This window comes from Pollachius pollachius (genome assembly GCF_949987615.1).
Source record: "Pollachius pollachius genome assembly, chromosome: 12".
NCBI lineage: Eukaryota > Metazoa > Chordata > Actinopteri > Gadiformes > Gadidae > Pollachius > Pollachius pollachius.
In genome coordinates this window covers 5,886,774-5,898,946 of record NC_136945.1, presented here as the reverse complement: position 1 = coordinate 5,898,946, position 12,173 = coordinate 5,886,774, and the positions used below count along the sequence as shown (strand labels likewise).

At 46.3% G+C, this 12,173-nt stretch overlaps 1 protein-coding gene across 1 annotated transcript in view; it reads right to left on the bottom strand.

The window, feature by feature from the left end:
• Positions 1 to 12,173, bottom strand: part of LOC307083769 (cadherin-4-like) — a gene marked incomplete at both ends in the record, with an annotated part of 195,532 nt that overhangs the window by 49,649 nt on the left and 133,710 nt on the right. The window lies entirely within an intron of this gene.

Below are 12,173 nucleotides of genomic sequence, written 5' to 3'. Positions count from 1 at the left end.
ATACAGTTGAAACACCTAACCTTATAATGCACCTTATATTCATTCGGTTATTTTTCTAACTGCCATAGAGTATAGATATGTTTTTTCCCCCCTTGAGCAGGTAGATTTGCATTTGTATGTTTGTTAGTATGACACATTTGGTACAAACATGGTAACAATTTCATACTACTAATGAAGTGAAAAGACAAGGCTGAGGCTTTGGATTTGGGTTTGAGCAATTTGAACCTAGACGTGGGTTAGATAAGTGCACACCTTGAAGGATAACAAAGATCCAAGCCATTGTCAGTTAACGAGAAAATGTCCCTGCGACAAAACACTGACAATTTTTATCACCACAGTGATGTCCATCCATGGTACTTAAAAAGTGGAGACAAAATAGCCCAAACTATAATAATGATGGTTAGAAACTTTTCCTCAAAGTCTATTTCGTTTACTCTACTTAAAGGTCTGGTAAAGATGGGTTTGGATGGGTTTGTGATGTCAGGCTTTAACAGCGGAAAATAGCTTTCTTCACACATTACAGGGGAAACTCTGGATCTTTGAACTTTCTGATCCTTTCTGGGCCAAATAGCCCTCAACCATCTCCAGTCTCCGGCCCCGCCCTCCAGCAACTCACGCAGTGTGACTGATGTCTGTTCCGAGTGGAATTGAACCATCACCAAGGGATATGACAAAAAAGGGACGATCACTGAACGATATAAAATGAAGGTTTTACTCTTTCCCCCAGTATCTCTCTCTCCTTTCTCATTCCTATGCAATTTTGCCTCAGAGTAGGGCAGGAGTGGAATCATGGAGGGTACCATGCGTGAAAATGAAATCACTTCTTCCGTTGAAGGGTGACAGCGGGTTTTTGCATAAACCATTTCTCTGTTTGAGCGTGATACCCTCTCTCTTAATTGCCTACAGGGTCCTAATACCCCCACACACACTGTGTCTAGCAGCAGGAACAGCCAGTTCTCTGCAGGCCTCAGAGCTATTGGCTTAGCATTATCAATGCGCTCAGGAGTGTTTCAATGAGAACTCGCTGGTTATAATAAGCACAGCATGATAATCAGTAACTAACACCCAATCAGGATCAAGGGCCTGTTATTGACCCCAGGCAGCAGTTATCACAATTCGAATATGGTTATAACAAGCTGTAATGTAAGATAATACTATCTTACGATGGGGAGGATGACGTAGTAACCAAAGGGCAAAGATTCTGGGTTTGATCCCCAATGTCCAGTACAATGTCTGTATTCAATCGCTTTAATATAGGGGTCTCTTAAAAGACAACCGTTCAAATCACCAGTACGTTTTGAGTCCTTTAAATACTGGGGGTAAAACTACCGACCACCCCTTCTGTGGCAGAACAACATGAAACCTGAAGCGTGACCATGGGTAAGGCAGGAAAGCTGGTCCTGGAAGCAGCATCAGAAGTGTAAGACATAAACCCAAACAACACACATAAATTTCCCTAGGTGCGGAATGCAACTGCCGGGATGGAAGCTCTCATTGTTTGTGCATGTGTGTGTGTGTGTGTGTGTGTGTGTGTGTGTACCAAGCCGTGGATAAAAAGGGCCGGTCCAGTTCAATAATTCAGGACGCCGTCATGTGAGAAAAACACACATGAAAAATTTCCACATCGACGCATGCATGCCACACACACACACACACACACACACACACACACACACACACATTGTCCTTCCCCGAGAAAAACTTGAAAAGCAAAGCTGCGTGTAGTTGACACATTGGTCTGAAAGCCCCAGGAGGATGCTTGGTGGGAGAGGGGGGCCCCTCTCACATGCCACAGGACAGCAGATGTCGTTTTTCGAATGCCGCGTCAGGGGCCCCCAGAGACCAGACGCCACATCCACAGGGTCTCTTAATGAAGAGTCTTGATATCGATAAATTGAATTAATGAAGAAGCCCACTTTCCCCCCGCCACCTCCCTGATCCTGGGATTCCCTGAGGGGGCGGCATGACACCGTAATGATGAACACTGGTCTCTGTGTCTCCGTCTCATTTCCATGTGTGTGTTGGGGTGTGCGTCTACATTCATGTGGAATATGACAGTGTTTGGGCATCCATCAGTCTTTCTCTCTCTCTCTCTCTCTGCGTATCCCTCTATCCATCCCCCTTTTTCTGCTCTCTCTCTCTCTCTGAATGTAAAAGTAGTGTAGAAGGCTGAGGTGTGAGGGGGGGTTAACAGGGCTGTCTTCCTCCATCACATCAGAGCCGGTATCAGATAAGTGACCCATTTGTAGCACTTCCAGCCTGATTTCCCTGATTACTGACAACTGCAGCACTCCTACAGGACTAGATCAGACCCAAGGGACAGAGAGAGAGAGACGTAGGCAGACAGAAAGACAGGTAGAGAGATGCTTAAGCATCAGGCAGACATAGAAAGACAGCGAGAGAGAGAGAGAGAGAGAGAGAGAGAGAGAGAGAGAGACAGACAGACAGACAGACAGACAGACAGACAGACAGACAGACAGACAGACAGAGAGAGAGGGAGAGAGAGAGAGACAGACAGAGACAGAGAGAGGGAGAGACAAACAGAGAGAGACAGACAGAGAGAGAGAGATAGAAGAATAGACAGACGGAGAGAGAGACATAGAAAGACATAAGGGCGATAAGGGCAGAGACCCTGCAGAGGGTATGGAGAGCATCAGATAAGAAATCTTGAGTCCTGCGGTTGGAGTGGTGTGTGTGTGTGTGTGTGTGTGTGTGTGTGTGTGTGTGTGTGTGTGTGTGTGTGTGTGTGTGTGTGTGTGTGTGTGTGTGTGTGTGGGGGGGGGGGGGGGGGGGGGGGGTGAAGAGGGGGGTGGCGCTATTTAAAGGAATACATTTTTTCTTTTAGCAAAACAAGCACTAATTAGCGTACCAGGCCCGACTATTCGAATCTCCTTTAATTGCTTCAACTGTTTTTCTTTTCCTTTCTTTGATGAACAGCGTCCCTGCATAACCATGTGTGATGTCTACAGAGGCGTGGGAAGGAATCCTCGCCATTCGGGATGCTGTCAATCTGTCTCCTGTGCTTGTCCTTCCTCTGTCTCGCCTCGCCACGCCGATCGTACATTGGACGCCAATGTGACAAAATATTAGGATAAAAAAACCTGGAAAGTTAGGTTGTTGGTTTTTTTACGCTTCGTATATTATGTCATTGTTTGATGCCGTCGCAGTATCACGTTTATTCAGCCTTAAAGCAACAAGCGATCAACCAGGATGCAATTAATAGACAGCATTGAAACGAGTCCCCACTAAGGGACACATTGGGCTACAGGCTAATGTCTTGTTGCAATGACGATACTCTGTGTGATTGTACACTCTTTCATCTTAAGCTAAAGCTTGGGTTTCCGTCTAACCTGGGGCAACAGGGTAGTGTAGTGGCTGGGGTTGTTCGACTCCCAGCCGAAATGTTCTGAGTTTGATCCCCAATGTCCGCAGGCTAACCAGTAGTCATCCTTGAGCAGGTTGCCCTGCCACCATCCCCTTCCTGCTGGCCAATGGCAACCATCTAAAATTCACTGAACGTCACTTTGGAGAAATGCTAAATAAAATATTTAGAAACCCTAAACCAAGCTGAGGCTAGCCAATCAGTGGACGATTAATCCACGGTGTGAGTGTTCCAACGTGGCGGTATTAGGAGATACTGACCACACACACCTCACCATGCTGGCACATGAAAGCCCTTTAAAAGGCCCGATGAAATGCTAGTCAGGTGGCATTTCTCACACATCTTCCCAGAGGGGTCTGCTTTAAACCGAAGGTTGAGGCGGGACATCGCTTTTGAAAAAGTGAAGGGTTTGTCGCAGGGATTAGGGTCGGGGTTTGGCCTCCACATCAGAATCCGTCAAAAAAACCAAAGCAAGCTGTCAATCACCGGGTTACGATTCAACGTTGAAGATGGAGCAATGTAATTGTTCAAAATACTTTGCATTTTTAATCAATGTGATGTCATACATAACAAAGCTGTAAACTACAGATAAGCACAAGTTAACGTGAAGGTATTAATGAAATTAAAATGTGTAACCCAATTTGGATTTTTTTTTGACAATGTGCCCCCCCCCCCCCCCCCCCCCCCAGCTTAGAGTCACCAGTGGTCTTATTATTATATATTTTTGAGGGGTTGATTATGGGATGTGAGAAAAGCTAATCCGTAGATGATGAATGGAGGCTGCTAAAAGGTTATTTTTAAATGTATCATGTTATGGCTCAGTGTCTATGTGTGGCGATTAATGTTGCTTATAACACATTTTCCCTCACATAACTATAAAATTAATTAATTAATTAATATATATTTCTGGAACAGGGGGTTATTTTGTTTTAAATCAATACTTGCTGTCGTAGCCTAAACATTTAAAGACTTTGTCAGGTAAGATATTGAGTTTTTGAAGTGTGAAATTGTTTCGGTGAACGCAGTAACGCCTGTGGCTGGAGATTGCAGTGTAGTGGTACATTGATTGTTGCCTGCAAATAATTCTATTCAGGATAAAAAAATCACTACTATGTGTACAAAAAACCTGTTTTTGTGAATGGAAAACACAACCAATGTGATTCCTAGCATACACACAATCCTATGTGTGTTTATGCTCCTGTGTGAGTGTGTGTGTGTGTGTGTGTGTGTGTGTGTGTGTGTGTGTGTGTGTGTGTGTGTAGGGGGTTGGGGTTGTGTGTGTGTGTGTGTGTGTGTGTGTGTGTGTGTGTGTGTGTGTGTGTGTGTGTGGCTGCACTACAGCCTTTGTGGATGGGTAGACCGAATGAGGGCTGTATTGCATGGATGCACTGCATTAATCGGCATGCGTCGATAAACATCAGAATAAGAGACAGTCCAACAATCAGGCCTGTTATAGGTGATGCTGCAGGCTTTAAGTGGGCATAAGTGTAATATATTCATATGGTTAATTGAACAACACTTGTTGTTTTGATTATGGCTATTATTATGATTGTGTCTTTGTCAAAGTTAAAACTCACAGCTGTTGTCAATAATTAGGACAACATTACCAAATCTCAATATGGCAGAAATACAAAATAAAAAAAAATCATACCTTCTGGATCGTATACTCGATCCAATCCCCCTCTCTCTCGCTCCCAACTCTCTCCCTTTCTCCCCCGCTATCGCTCTCTTACTTTCTACTTTCCGGTCAAACACCTGCGTGCACATATGTTTCCTATAAAGTAATCATGTGTAATAACTACCAAGCACTAACATCGAGGCCCCCTAACCTACCCTTGAAAAATGATATTGCTTGAAAAAAGTGTGCTTCTCTTTGTTGTTTGTTGTTGTTTCTTCATTTAGCTAAATGCTCGCTGAGGTTTGTTGCCAATTCAGGATGAAAAAATATTTTTGCATAAGCGATATTCATTTGTGTTGCGAAACAAACAACTTTAATTTAACTGAGATGCTTTTATGCAGGTGGGTTTGACGTGAAGGCGGCTTTGAAATGAAGCGTGAGAAAGTACATCTCTAGAGTTGTAGGAGGAGTAGAAGTGGTAGTCGTCATAGTAGTGGTAGTAGTTTTACACATGATCGTATAAGTAGTTAGCCTTGTGAGATCGTTCCAATCTCGCAAGTTCATATCTGCCTCGATCCCGTAGGAAGCTTTTTCAAAGAAATGTCAAATGCGAGTGAGCCCCAGTCAAATGAGCCTCAGTTCCTGATGAAGCAGAAGCGCAGCAGGCCACTGTACCATCAACTCTGGGCTCGATGGTGAGTGCAGCGATTCATCCGAGCAATACTGAATAACGATGTGAAAAGAGGAAAAAGAAAACTACACGGAAGGTTTTGTGCGATTATAATGTGTTTTTGACTTCCATCCAACCGGGTCCGCAAGAGCAAATAGGGCACAAGGGTCACTCCGACTGGCTTGAGTTTTCTTTAATAACATAAGGCCTCGGCCGTGTTTGGAAATGAAATGCTGCCGAGCGAAGGCGAGCCTGATGTTTGTTGCTGAGCGCACTCATGATATCTGGGTGGTCTAAGGAGGCTCATAAGCGGTGGTAATCAGAGAAGTAGCGGTAGTAGTGTCATGTTTGACCCTACTGAGCGATGCCAGATGATCAGGGTTAAGAATCCTTTGCAAACATTTCTAGCTTAATATCTTCACATCAAAGAGAAAACCTTTGCACTTGTACTCCTACGGCGGAGGGAATGACGGTGGAGGTTGTGGGCCTGATCACACGGCCACATTTCATAGGGGCAGACCTCCACTGCGTCACCAATACCGGCATCACAACGCCACGACGCTACCCGCTCGGTTCCAGTGTCTATTTTGGTTGAACTCCAGGGACAAAGCGAAAAATAACATAAAAAAACAAACGCTAAAATGAAAGCATGAAAAAAAAACAGATCTGTTTTGTTCCGCTTTGATCCGTGCCTGCGATGTGTGTGTTTGTGGAGCCTTCAAAGCTGACATGGCCTGCATCTGATGGGGCGAATTCTGAGGAATTCAAATTCACTGGTAGGCCAGAGCCGGGCACCACTAACATCAGGGCACAAAATGGCAGGAGAGCAGGGAGGAGGGGGGAGGGGGGGGATGAAAGAGAAGACAGAGAGGGAAGGAGGGACAGGGAGAATGAGGGGCTAAATGAAAACAACATTTCCAATTAGAGACGAGCTGCGGGACTGTATGAGGTTCTGCAAGCCATCAAACCTTTTCTTATGTGCAAGGTCACCCGCAAAAAAACACGAGGAATAAACACAATCTGGGCGGCCACCGCAAAGGAACAATTGTGATTGAAAAAAATTGTCGGTCAATCACTGCTGCACAGTGATATAGAGACAGATCTCGTGTTTGAGATACGCATGTATGCATACACACACACACACACACACAAACAGACATACTATATATAAACAGATCTCTAAGTATTCACATTTATAGATATATAGATATAGAAATACATACAGTCATACAGACACATATATATATATATATATATATATATATATATATAGTTCAAAATAGTCAGCGAGGAGATGGGAATGGGAGAGAGCTGTGGAGGGCTCAACTTTAATATCTCCAGTGAATGCAGCTGACTGAGCCAGCGAATAGCACAGTCGTCCCTGATCCTCATAAAGAAGGCTGCGACTGGGGCCCGGCACAGAGGCAGCCCCCTCCATTATGGATCAGAAAGTGAATAGGAAATGAGCAAGCCACTCTTCCGCAGCTCAGAAATATGTTTTTCGGTTCTTTTTCCCCGTTTCTCTGTCTGTCGCTGTTGTCCCTGGAGTGCATGATACCTTTTATCTTCCTTATTTATTTATTTTTTTTCAATAGTTCAGATTTCTTTGTTTCGTTATCTGGGGCTTATTTTGTTTTTTGACTATTTCTATTTGACACATTTCATCACCTTTTTTCCCTCCTGGTGGGCTATGGATTTGTTTGGGTTGCTCGCATGCGCAGGTTTTGAAGTGGCTGTAGTGTGTGTGCACGTGTGCGTACGTGTGTGCGTGCATGCACGTGTGTGCCTGTGCGTGTGTGCTAGATGTCCTTGTGCTGTTTCTGACACCAGCATTGTGCTTTATCCTTCCCCGCGGTGAGTTTATTAAAAAAATCCTTTCAACGCCTAAACTGCCCCTGCGGCACTTTATTTTTCCATAAAAAAATTTGACTTAAAAAAACACAGACTAATATCCCGTTTTTTACAGTGTAAACAGAAGAACGACCTTCCCTTTTGGCTGCTGCACGGTCTCTAACGCCGGGAGTTGTTTTGATGCGATGCGCAAAAGAAAGAGACATTCCACTTAGCTACGTTACATCAAAAGGGATAAAGAGGGTGCAGGAAGAAAAGAACGATTTGGAGAAGAAAAGGTGATAGCCAGCTGATATGGCCAGCGTCAGAGCAAGGTGAGTGTTTAGTATGCCACCAGCGCTACCCCGCGGATAACCTTCCGCTGGAGCCGTCAGCCCTGCTTTTTGAATAAAGATTTGGGACTCTGAATCAGTTCTTTGGACAAACAAGTGTGTGTTTATATCAAGCTCATCGGATTCACCCGGGGTTTCGAGGGGGCTCTGCCACAGTTTGACTGCAAACTTCGCCCCGCTGGACTCTCTGTTTACATTCAAAAAGCAAAAACGAAATGACAAAATGGAAAAAACTAACAAATGCTGGCGGGTTAGATGATGCCTCACTTGGTTTTTCAAATGGAAAAAATAAAGTCAAACTGAGTTAAGTATTTTGTATGTGGGCAAAAAAATATATTTTGATGCGTTCCACAAATGTGCACTCAAACACACACACACACACACACACACACAGACAAAAATGCACACGCACTAGCACACAAACTGCCGCCGCCATCGCACGCCATTAACTAGATGAAGGAATTAAATGCAGGATGGGGATGGCGAGGGGAAAAGGGGGGCAATTAGTGGGAGAACAAATATTAATGGAAGTTAAGCAGTGACTCACAAACCCAATTACTATATTCAGCAGGCGATTTAGTCTAGCCCTGCGAGGAGTCGAGGCGCCCGTTAGAAGGTACCGGCGTGCACAACGCCCCCCCTCCCCTCCGCTCCACGCATTAACAATGAAATTAATTCTCCCCATATTCTCAGTAGAATAGCGCCGACACACTATGCCATTACTACATCTGGCCGTATAAAGCCGACCGCCAATGGAGGACGCAGAGGCCAGCACTCTTCTGTCTTCGTCTGCCCATACAAACCTCCCACCCCACCCCACCCTACCCCATCCCGCCCCAGGGGAGCGTGAGGGCTGGGAAACGTCTTCATTCTCCTGCTGGAGAGAAAGGGTCCCGGGGAAAAGGGACAATGAGCACGCCGAGACTCCGCTGTGCGCGTCATTATAGCAGCCATCGGCGGACAATGGCCGACAACCGGGAGGCTCAAGAGGAGCGGGGAGGAGGAAGACACGCAGAAACACCCCGTCCCAACACACACACACACACACACACACACACACACACCCACCACAATCAGCACACCTGCAACCACATACTCATACACACGCCCCCTCGGTTTACACATTCAGGCATCTGAGTTGAAAACACACACACACACACACCAAACACACAGACACACAGATGTGGCATCCTGGCCAATCACTACAGGCCTCGGGCCACTTGAAATTCCCTCCTGGCACACACAGAGCCGGAGAGGCTGGGCCAATCAGCCGGGGGCTGCCAGCGCGGAGGGAGACCGGACAACGGCGCTGGGCCCGGGCAGACGCTGGGCCTGCCAATGAGGGGCCCGCGTGGAATGTGTAGTGTGTGTGAGGGTGCGACGAGGGGGGCTGGCGGCGGTGCTGGGGGGGGGGGGGGGGGGGGGGGGGGGGGCGGAGAGGTCAGGGCAGAGTGGAGCGGGATGACAGTTATTTAGAGACGGGGTCGGGCCGCTCTGTCACTCAGCGCAGCACTCCGCCTTTGTGCCGCGGAGGAGCCGCTAATGGGACTGTCACCTGCTAATTGTCTGACTGGGAACACAAGGAATAACAAATGACCTCCGACACACACACACACACACACACACACACACACACACACACACACCCCTTTACTCATCGCCGCCATGACAAGCAAGGGGTGCGCGTGTTTACGCAAGAAAAAAAGGCTGACACGCACAAGATTCATGTGAACATGAACACGCACACAAAAACACACACACAGACACAAACAAACACTTAATTTCCCCAGTGCACCTCAGCACTGCACTGGGGGATTATTATTTAAAACACAATGAGTGGAACTAAAAAACAAGAGTTCATTATGAGCTGTAATGAAACACATATGGTGGGTTGGAAATGAACACATTGAGTTTTCATTTCAGCCTCAGTGTGGAGGTAAGGTGCAATCCAAGTGGTGCTGTGCTAACTGACACTCCCACACACACACACAGACTCAAACACACACACATCAAACACACACGCATGCACAGCGAGACTCTGCAGCAGCTAAGAATGAAACCGAATGAATCCAGGAACTCGAGGAAACAAAACAAAACAAAACGTAGAAACCCTATCTTTCACCTTTATGCTAATTTCTAAGTTGGGAAGACTTAGAAACAATAGGTAACTAAAGTAACTAAGACATTGCACTCTGTGTAGTCCTCTTCTTGCCTGTATTGTTTCACACTGGTATAAATAGAGGCTTTGTGATTGGTTAAAAAAACTCCAGCATTGCAGAATATGTATAATTCTAGCAGTTTTAGGAAAAACCAAACTCTGGAAAAAGCTCACCTGGCCAGCTGTCCAACCCTCATTACCATAAAGCACAAACTTCAGAACATAAGAAAAGGTTACTTCTAATCAGGTAGAATCAGCATGCCAATGTTGCCCACGCGAAAGGAAAACCAAACATACCATCTCCTCCACTCCAGTTAGCTCAACTCTGGCTCCACGGAGCAGAATAATCAGATAACTTCCGAGTAACCCCCCGCCACGCGCTTTGGAAAAGCTAACTCTGCTGCTTTCGCTTCTCCTGAAACTCCTGCTTCAGCGGGTGTGGGCGGGAAACCTCCATTCATCGTAACTTCAATCCGTTCCGCTTCTACCGAATTCTACATTTGTTGGCTCGCAAAGGCCGCTTAAGAAACCAAATCCTCAATAGCTATCTATGACAACGTCTCATTGTTCATACTTCCCTCTTCAATTACTGCTGATTGAATTACCGTGTTGTATTACTGTGACACGTTCCCCCCGCATGGCTCATAGCTGTTCGGAACGTAGGAACCGTGGCGTTTGTTGATGTCCGGGTTGCAAGGGGAAGAGAGGGCTTCACTTTAACCCCAAGGCCCTGACAGCTTTTAGTCAGTTTTGCCTCATTGGATGTACTTGTTTTTGTGCTGCATGTATTGGTTGAGATGGGACTGCCACAAATGGCCTGAAACTAATGTTGGCCCTTCTCACTCACACAATTTACAGTGGTCTCTAAATGGATCCTATTTTTTATATAGTCGGCACTTGGCAGCGGCTCTCTCTCTCTCTCTCTCTCTCTCTCTCTCTCTCTCTCTCTATCAACCCCAACACACCTGCTCTCTTCAGTTTCTGAGCAAAAATAAAAGTCCCTTCTCCAGGTTTAATTGCTCTTTTCCGACCAAAGATACACCAGGTAAAAGGCGGCAAAACGAGAGGAAGGAGAACACAAACTGTATGGCGTTGCCATCACGGAGCCTAGGGAAGCGGAAGTGTGGAGAAAGCAAAACTTTGAAAGGATGCACTTCTGTGACAGGCTTGATGAAGTGCTAAATCCCCACTGTTCCTTTCCCTGGCCCGGCCTGTCAGAAGTGAAGTGTTGTGCCGCTTGCTGTATGACTCGGGGACGGAGCATCACACAGTGGTGTGTGTGGTGCAGCCCTCAGCCCTACCGGTTAGCCTCTGTACCTCGGGTGACGTGACTCATGGCGTCCACACACATAAACACACACACCCACCACTGTACGATGTGCCGTTAAGGATACACACATACAGGACCACAAAGACACACAAACGTACATGCACGCATACACTTGCACAACCTTACACGTGCATGCAAACACGCACACGTACACATGCTCAGCCTTACACCCACACACTCGCGCAATCGCACACAATCACACACACACACACACACGAACTGAAGGGGGCCCCCAGGGTATAACAGGGCCACGCCGTGGGGGCCGCTGGAAGCCCACCTCCGGCCGGCTGCAGACCCTGCTGCTGCTTGCCTCTCCCCCGGGAGGAGTGGTCTGCCCTCTGCCTGACAGGCTGGGGAAAGGTGCTTCCTGTAATCTATAGCCTGGTTCCACAAATGAGTGCTAGGGACTCGTGTTTGTCCTTGAGCATGTTTGTATGCTTGTATCTGTGTGTGTGTGTGTGTGTGTGTGTGTGTGTGTGTGTGTGTGTGGGTCGGTGTTGGTGTGAGCTTGTGTATTATGCAGGCATGCGTGGATGCATCATCGGAACTTTGTCGAGGTCAAAATGAATTATGAATGAAACACAGAGTGGCCTGTTGGTGCAGGGAACACCAGAGAGTCTCCTGGAGGTTGGGCTGACGGTCGTGAACGGAGAGAGGACTTTTATAGCGTATATAACTCAAACATACTTAGACTTATGATGACATGAAGATACATACCGCATGTAAAACACGTTGATGTCCACACTGAAGTAAATATGTTCATGTCGCAATATTAACATATTTTCCTGTCTCGCCATCTCGCATACGGTGCTAAAAAATAGATAAGATACGT